An 8408-nucleotide genomic window follows, 5' to 3' on the forward strand; every position below is an offset into this window, starting at 1 on the left:
AAAGGCGGCAATTCGAATTGTATTTCTGAGGGTTGCCATTTTGGGCGCTAGTTCTTCAACCCAAGCATTCCCTCCAAAGTAATTGTGGATTCATCATCAACAGCGGGCCGCTTTGTTTGCTTGCCTAGGGAATGACCAAGGAACACTGGTCTCGGCTGCCCGGCACTCTTCTCTGCGGTATACCATCTGCGGGTCATTCTGCCAGGCGAAATGAACAAATATCCGACCCTGAACTGATCAGAACCTGGTTTTTTCTTAAATTGTAATGAACTGAGCTTATTATCCTTTATTGTAACGTTCCTGCTCGGTGCTATGTCATCTGTCCTTGCTGAAAGAATTCCAAAATAGCCAACATTGAAATTCCTTTCTCTGTCAGAGCTGCAATGTAAGAGCCTGGGGCAGCCAGTTTGCCTCCATAAATAAAAAACATAACCGTTACCGTCAAAAAAAAAAAAATTTATTCGCCATGCCTGGTGAGAGATTGGCCAAAAAATTATATATACATATCATATTATTGATAAAATCGCCTTCCATTTTTCCTATATGCCATGGAGATTCGCCCATTTATTATACATGTAAATTTAGGGGGGTTTCTTAAAATTTTCCCTAGCCTGCACCCTTATGGCTTCCCATTCTTATGTTTTACACAAAACCTCACCTAAACCCTTTATTTTACTGACTCTCGGGTATTTTTTTGTTTTAAAATTATTAAACCCCGATAACCCTTTGTAAACCATATTAACCTATGTTTTTGTTTTACCCCGACACTAAAGTTTTAACGCTCCATAACCTTGTGCATGTAATAAAATTCATAACCCTAAGCTTTAATAAAGCCCGGGCCTGCCCCTCGCCTATCACATCATCCAAATACATGTGTATTAAATCTGGGCCATCCGAGAATTTCTCGTAGATCCAACGATCGACACTTCCCCCGCTCCGCGAACATGCACGACCATTAACCCGCGGGGAAGTGGTTTCTCGCCAGCCACGTATCATTATTTCATTGCATCGCTTACCTCATACGGATATCGTTGAGCGCCAAGAGCGGTGTGGGGAAACTGCTTACTGCCCTTCCGGTACGGTCCCCCACTCGTTAACCTGTTCGCAGCTCCCGCTCCCGATAACCGTCCGATCTTTCCCACTGCGATCTGACGGCCCAAATCTGTTTCCACCCGTCTTCCCCGATAGCGCCCTTCGATCAAATCTGCACCGTTCGTTTTTGTTATCAAATGGCTGCTATTGATCCTTGTGCCTCTGTATCATCCATCGTCGCCCGCCATCAGATCTAGGCCGTCCATTTTGTCATCCAACGGACAATATTCATTCGCAGGCCAAAGTCCATTTTTGATGTATTTTGCTATGTTTTTGGCCTGTTTTGTGCACATGAAGAAGGAAGAGATCGTCCCGTACACTATGCATTGAACTCTCAACAACCACAGTTAAAGAGACGGCATGACCAAGGACGATAAGAATGATCCTCGAGCAGTTCAATGACTGCAGCAGTTATTGAAAGTTATGCAGATAATATTTCACCTATTCAGGAAGGACATCAAAGTACAGAAAGAGCCATTTTGTTCATTAAAAACAATCAAACTGTATCAGAGACCCATATCTAATTGTAAATGTGGTTGGTGGCCAGTTATGACCCCTCCACGCATAGGCTAGCAGAGTGTTTTTGTAAACAAATTCTATATATACTCAGAAAAAAGATGCAATGAGGTTGATGAGTGTTATTTTGTTGTAAGCTTCAACTTCTGGAGACTGTAACTACTATGAGACCTCCAGCTTCTAGTCTTCATTTCCAGCTAATACACACTTCTTTTGCTGTCAATTGCTCATTTCTCACTTCTTCTATGTTCCAGGTTGTGCTTGCTATGCAATTATTCATGTGCTGTTGATGTTTAGCATTAGAGGGGTTGTCATCCAACCTCCGTGTCTGAATTTAGCATTTATCATTGAATTTGTATGCAGGTTTCTATTATTTTAATGCTAGAGAGTTGTCATCCTATTTGGGCATTAGGAAATAGAATTTACAGACCTTTTAACTGGTTACAGCCAGCCATCATAGGGTCCTATGCATCTGTTGGTGTGGTCAGTCTTCTCCATCATCACATTTTCTTTAAAACTATGAGTAATTGATGGTTAAAAGCCTTGTAGTCTGGGGGTGTTCACCCATGTCTGGGGTCAAGCATAGTAGAAGTGGTTATCTGGCTTGAATATGCAGCATTTCTTGCATTCATCTACTATTTATCCAACATTTTGTTGAGTTTGTAATGTTCCCGAGCATCTCTGATATACAACCTAGGAGAGTTTCTTGGGGTGATAACATGTGAAATCATGGAGTAAATTCAGAGTGGTACGATTCACCTGAAATTCAACACTTACCTTCCCTTGAAAAATTCATCACCTGATAATAACAGCCTCACCCCATGTCCAACCTTTCATGACCATTATGTGAAATTACTATCTAAACCGTCGCCTCTCCCAATCATTATAGATTTCTTGTACCTACACCAATTCACATTTGCATTCGTGTAATTTTAATGATGAAGCGCAACCCTTTGGGAAATGGTTGATATAATGGAGGGTATGTAGCTCGATCACCATTTGAGTTCTTTTGGCTATGGTATCGTTTTGAAATAGAGAGTGGGTGAATTTGGACAGACATGGTGCCTATAAGGATTAAGCCACGATTCATAGAGATGGAACAGACAACTGAGTACAGGAATAGTCTTTCAATGTTGCAGGAATCTGGGTTTCTCCCGTTCTTGTAGAATTTCGATGGGTTTGACTTAGCTGTGGCAATAGCATTTACCAGACCTTCGATGGGAGTTGATCCAAGGTTGGTTCATTAGAATTTTCAGTAATAGAAGAATCAATATCTCAGGCTACTGGGTTTTTAGCAGTAGAGGAGAAATGGTTCAAGAAGATGAAGCTAGAAAATAAACTATGGTGTTGGTTTGTGGTCAACCCGAAGCAGAAGGTGGACTAGAAGAACAACCTCCAGCGGAACGCCATGATAGGGAAGTGGGAGGATCTCCTGTATGTGTTGCAGAAGTTCCTTACTTGCGAGGGCCACTACTCATTGGAGTTCCTCTACCACATATGCCTACTCTTTCACTTTGAGTTTGGTAAGCTCATCAATTTCCCAGATTGTTTTCTCAGAAGTTTAGAAAATATGGTGAAAGGGGTTCCAAAAGGAAAATCCAATCAGGCCGCATGCAAATTATATCACCATGGGCTGATCATAATCTTAGTTAAGAAAGAGTTGGAATATAGAAGTGTGACTTGGGAGGAATTCTTGAAGGAGTTTCGAGGGCAGAGCGTAGAGAAGTTGACTCAAAAGAAAAGTGCAGAGAAGTCGACTCAAAAGAAGAGTGCAGACAAATTGAAGTAAGCTCAGAAGAGGAGTGTAGGCAAAAACGAGAAATCAGAAACGATGGCCCCGCATCCTATTGAGACCAAGAGGTCGGCCAGGCGAATAACCACCTCCTCAAAGGTGAGTCACGTTTAGTCGACCTCTCCGATATTGTTGGATGACTCGCCACCTTCTTCACCAAGTAAATATAACCTTTCGGTTCTTGCTGAGGCAATAGCTCACACGGTGCTTGATGGTGACTATGTGGAGAAGGAAGACGACACACCCTTGTCGGTCCTCCTTGGCAGAATGAAGAAAAGGAAAGTGTTGTTAAGTACAAGTAAGGACCCCACAGAGGGTCAGATGGATGACAGGGCATAGGGTGCTGAAACCCCTGGTGAGATAGATGAGCAGGGCACTGAAGCCCTTAATAACTCTGAGGAGCAGTGTACTGAAAGCCCTGATAAGGTAAAAATGCAGAGCATTGAGACCCTTAGTAACATTGATATTTCAAGTGTTGAAACCCTTGATGATATTACAATGCAGGAAATGAAAGGTGGTCATGACAACTTTGACCTTCATAGTGATGGCACAAGTCTAGAATCGACTACAGTGCCCGAGGAATTGAGAATGGAGAAATTCACCCTTTGCCTGATTAGTCGTATAGAAGAAATCAAGCAACATGTTTATGGCTTGGAGGTGTTATAAAGAGCTATGAAAGAGCATCATACTGAGCAGAAATGAGCAAACACAGAGTTGGTAGGGGAAGTGAAGGAATAGAAACGACAAGTTAAGGTATGGAAGTATCAGGTTTCGAAGTGTTATGAATGTCTTAAGAAGGTGACCAAGAAACTTAAAAAGGTTTGAAGCAGGAAGTGTTGAAATGTGGCAACAAGAATATTCCAATTTAATTTGTCCTTGAATTAAATTGTGAATTAAAATCGAATTTAGTATTAACAACTACTTGAAAATAATTAATTAAGTTATTTGACTTAATTATTTGGAGAAATTCAAGTTAGAAGTCTTTCTGAAGTCATGTAAGAGTTATCCCTTAAATTAAGGATATAAGCCTTAAATTAAGGAGATAAGATTGAGTTATATTTGAGTTGTAATTATTTAACTCGGCTTACTGAGTTAAGTCCAGTTAAATTAGTTCCAACTATTTGAGAAACAAATAGAGAGTTAAGAGTCAGTTGATGCATGCATGCACTCAACTAGTGTACTCCAGTTAACTGAAGATCCCCTCATCAGAAACTCATGCATGTCTATTCTGAGAAAGTCCCAGATGAGATTAAAGTCAAGGAAAATGTACTATCAGTTGCATGTGTTTTCCTATAAAGAAAACTCATGCAGGTAGAAGGATTCATTCCTTGAGGATTGCGCAGTTCTGACAGTGTGTGATATCAGAGAGTGTTCCACTTGGTTGGAGGTGAATCATCCTACAGGAACAATGCAAGGAATAGGAGCTTAGAGGGTAGAGAGGAAGGCTTGAGAGTAGCCAAGATTGTCTGTGAGCATCTGTGAGGATTGTACTGAGAGTTGGCTAGCTATGAGAGCTAAGGCTTTATATAATTCCTATGTATTTCCACCTTGTATGATAATACAGATAGTGGGGTTTTTAGCTGAGGCTTTCCCCAAAGTACTTTCATGTGTATTGTACATTGATTCTTCTTCTTCTGGTTATATTGTTCATCTTGATCTTTAAGCTTCCACAAATTGATAGTAGAAGTAGGTTATAGTATTCTACTTTGATTTATATTGCATTATTGGGTTAACCTACATACAGATTTTCTACATAGTATCAAAGCTGGATTTGTAGAAATATTCTACATGGTATCAAAGCCAAGTTTAACAGAGCTCTGAATAGTATACTGAGAAGAGAATTTGAAGTTTGAAGTTCAGGGTTGCAGGTGAAAATCGAATTCTTATCATACTTCAAGGTTGGCCACTGTTGTTCTATGGCTTGAGACTCGAGTATGCCTTGGAAGGTAGCTCGAAGTACATATCATGGAAAGATAGAATGGAGGCTATATTAGAAGACAATGGCTTGAATGATTTCATTGATCAAGAAATCCCAAAGCCAGCTTCAACTAATGCACAACAGTTGGCTGAGTGGAAGAAGTGTGTGGCGAAGGCGAGATAGATCATCCTTGAGGGAGTTTGAGACCATATTGTCTCGAGTCCCCATGGGAATGATACTCCATTTTCAATGTGGAAGACATTGAAGGACCTCTACCAGAACAATAGCGACCAGAGGAAATTGGCACTCAAGGATAAGCTTCGAAGAATCAAGATGGAGAAGGGCGATACTATTTCCACATATCTGAACAAGCTCACCACCTACAGAGATGAGCTTGGAAGTGTGGGAATAACTACTGCCAATGATGATATGGTGAGCCTCACTCTCCTTGGCCTTCCAAAGAGTTGGAATAGCTACCAAGACTCTATGAATGGAAGGGAGAAACTGTCGGATTGGGAACGACTATGGTCGGATCTTATGCAAGAGGAGATCAGGAGCAACACATGAGATGCTTCTTCATCCAAGGATGATGATGAAGAAAATCTTGCCTTAGCAAGTAAGGCAGGGAAAGGGAAGGGGAAGGCTTCCCATTCCAAATCCAATTCTTCTCATGGAGGGAAGAAGGGTGACATGTCTAAAGTGATATGCTTTAATTTTCATGAGATGGGACATTATGCGACTAATTTCCCATCAAAGAAGTCCAAGAAGGGATCCTCTGAAGGATTAGAAGGTGAAGCATTAGCCTCCTAGTTCGAAATGGAATTTACCCTTATCGCATGCATGGTGTCATCGCTGATGGGTTGTGTTTGGTATCTTGACAATGGAGTCTCATTCCACATGACCGGTGATAAAAGTTTATTCAGTGCCTTGGAGGAGAAAGAACTCAATATGCGCATAGAGATAGGTGACGATGGAAGGTATAGTGTTTTAGGAGTGGGCACGGTTGCTTTTCAGAGGGAGCATGGACTTCCTATCACCTTGACAGATGTGATGTATGTGCTTGGAACGAAGAACTTGGTATCGGTCGTGATGTTGGAGGACAAAGGCTACAATGTTGTCTTCAGTAAAGGAAAGGTGTTCCTAAGACACATAGCCACAGGTCAGACCAAGAGGTTAGGGATTCGGGTGAAGAATCTCTATAAACTAGAGGTAGATGATTGTGCAACATTGAGTACTAAAGCAAAATTGGTGCAAAGCCAAGACATTGATGAGTTGTGGCACAGGCGGTTGGGCCATTTGCATCATTGGGCTTTGAGGATAATGCAACAGATATCTACAGGACTTCCCAAAGGTAAACTTGAGCAAGTTGACCACTGCAAAGGTTGTACCTTGGGAAAGTACACCAAGTCTTCCTTTCATGATCGAGACAGTCGAGCAGAGGATATCTTAGAGCGAATTCATACTGATGTGTGTGGACCATTCTCAATGGCATCCACAATGAAGAAAATGTATTATTTGATTTTCATTGATGACTATTCTCGTAAATGCTGGATTTATTTCATGTAGAAGAAGGACCAAACCTTCACAAAGTTTTGTGAGTTCAAAGCTTTGGTCGAGAAAGAGTTAGGGAAGAAGATAAAGACCTTGAGAAGCAACAATAGTGGAGAATATGTCTCTCAAGAGTTTAAGGACTTCTGTTCAGTGGAAGGAATTAAATAAGAGTTGATGACACCTCATAACCCACATCAGAATGGGGTGGCCAATAGGAAGAACATAACTATTATAGGGGTAGCATGGGGAATGCTGCATGAACAAGGCCTACCACTTCATTTTTGGGTTGAGGCATGCAACACAGTGGTCTATTTGCAAAATAGAAGCCCACATCGCATACTTGGGATGAAGACACCAGAGGAAGCTTTCTCCGGTAAGAGACAAGATGTGGGTCACTTCAGGATATTTGGATCATCGGTATATTGTCATGGGACAAAGGATGCACGGAAGAAGTTTGAATCGACAACAGAGTTGGGGATACTTGTGGGGTACACTGATACACCTCACAACTATCAATTGTACTTGCCTACCAGTCTGAGGACACTGGTTCACAGAGATCTCAAGTTTCATGAGTAGAAGGCCATGTGAGTTTCCCTTGAGAGGGAGCTCCAACTATAGGCTGTGGAGGAACTGTTGGTTCCTAAGGAGGAGGAGCCTTAGACTAATGTGGAGCAGCTGCATGCAGAGGTTACATGAGTGGAGACATCCACTAAAGCAGAGTCTTCTAGAGATGGATGGAAGCGCACAAGAGAAGCTGCCAGATTGTTGAAGGATGTGAGAGAGAATGTGGGAGCACCATCTTCTCAGCGCAGAAAGAGGAGGTCACCTGAGAGGAACACTAGATACATGGCCCTTGTTGGGGAATGTGTTGAGACCAAGCCATCTTATTTGAGGAAGTAGTGTAGTAGCCGATTTGGGTTGATGCTATGGTGGAGGAGTATGACTCCATAGTTCGTAACAATGTTTGGGACATGGTTCCAAGACTAGAGAACAAGTCAGTTGTGAGTTCCCGTTGGATTTACAAGGTAAAGCAAGCTGCTGATGATAGGAGGATCATGTTGCTGCAATATATTTTGATAGAGGAGAAAGATGTTGACATTTTGATAAAGGCATTGTCAAAGTGTAAATTCGAGTTTCATAGAGACAGAATCAGGGTGGCAGATAATCCCTTTCTTGTTGAGAGGGAGTGTTGAAATGTGGCAACAAGAATATTCCAATTTAATTTGTCCTTGAATTAAATTGTGAATTAAAATCGAATTTAGTCTTAACAGCTACTTGAAAATAATTAATTAAGTTATTTTGACTTAATTAGTTGGAGAAATTCAATTAGAAGTCTTTCTAAAATCATACAAGAGTTATCCCTTAAATTAAGGAGATAAGATTGAGTTATAATTAGTTAACTCAGTTTACTGAGTTAAGTCTAGTTAAATTAGTTCCAAACTGTTTGAGGAACAAATAGAGAGTTAACAGTCAGTTGATGCATGCATGCACTCAACTAGTGTACTCCAGTTAACTGAAGATTCCCAAATCAGAAACTCA

Source organism: Pinus tabuliformis, chromosome 9 (genome assembly GCF_031772625.1).
Source record: "Pinus tabuliformis cultivar Carrire ecotype Pingquan chromosome 9, CPIR1, whole genome shotgun sequence".
NCBI classification, from domain to species: domain Eukaryota; kingdom Viridiplantae; phylum Streptophyta; class Pinopsida; order Pinales; family Pinaceae; genus Pinus; species Pinus tabuliformis.